Here is a 651-nt window from a genome sequence, read left to right on the forward strand (position 1 = left end):
AATAGCAAGTAATAAATTAATTTGATTAGTGGCTTAATTATCAGAATGTTTAATATTGACTAATAGAAGTTAATCAGATCGTGGGTAATGAGCCGGAGCGACTCAATTAACGAATACATTCTGATTTTATCATTTTCAGAGCTGCCTCATATAGATGGACTTAGAATTAATAATGTGTGCAGTGGCTCGTAATACGTCGTACAAACGCATTACATGGCACCAATTAAAACTCGAGAAACAGGAAAATCGATGAGATTTTTCGCGTGCTAACAACCCGTCCGCGAACATCCATAAGATCTTCATTCACCCACGCGCAACAGTTACGCCCTCAAAAACGAATAAGCCGAGGTGAGAAGGCGTGGAACAAAAGTTTAAGAAATTATTTGAGAGAGTTACATCGAAATGTTTTTTTGTTTAAATGCGTATTCCTCTATGTTTCTAACTATGCTCCAATAAATGCTTTCATGGAAACTATAAAATCATGATCTGTACAGTGTGTCTTCAAATTCTCTTGTTTTTCCTTTAATCTTCCATCTACAATCTGAGTCTTGTTTGGCACAAACGAAATTTCATTCTCAAATTCATTCTTTTTGCCCTCCCACAAAATATTTTCCTTCATTTTTTATCAATATTTGAGTTAATTAATATTAT

The sequence above is a fragment of the Atta colombica genome, unplaced genomic scaffold, assembly GCF_001594045.1.
Source record: "Atta colombica isolate Treedump-2 unplaced genomic scaffold, Acol1.0 scaffold92, whole genome shotgun sequence".
Lineage (NCBI taxonomy): Eukaryota > Metazoa > Arthropoda > Insecta > Hymenoptera > Formicidae > Atta > Atta colombica.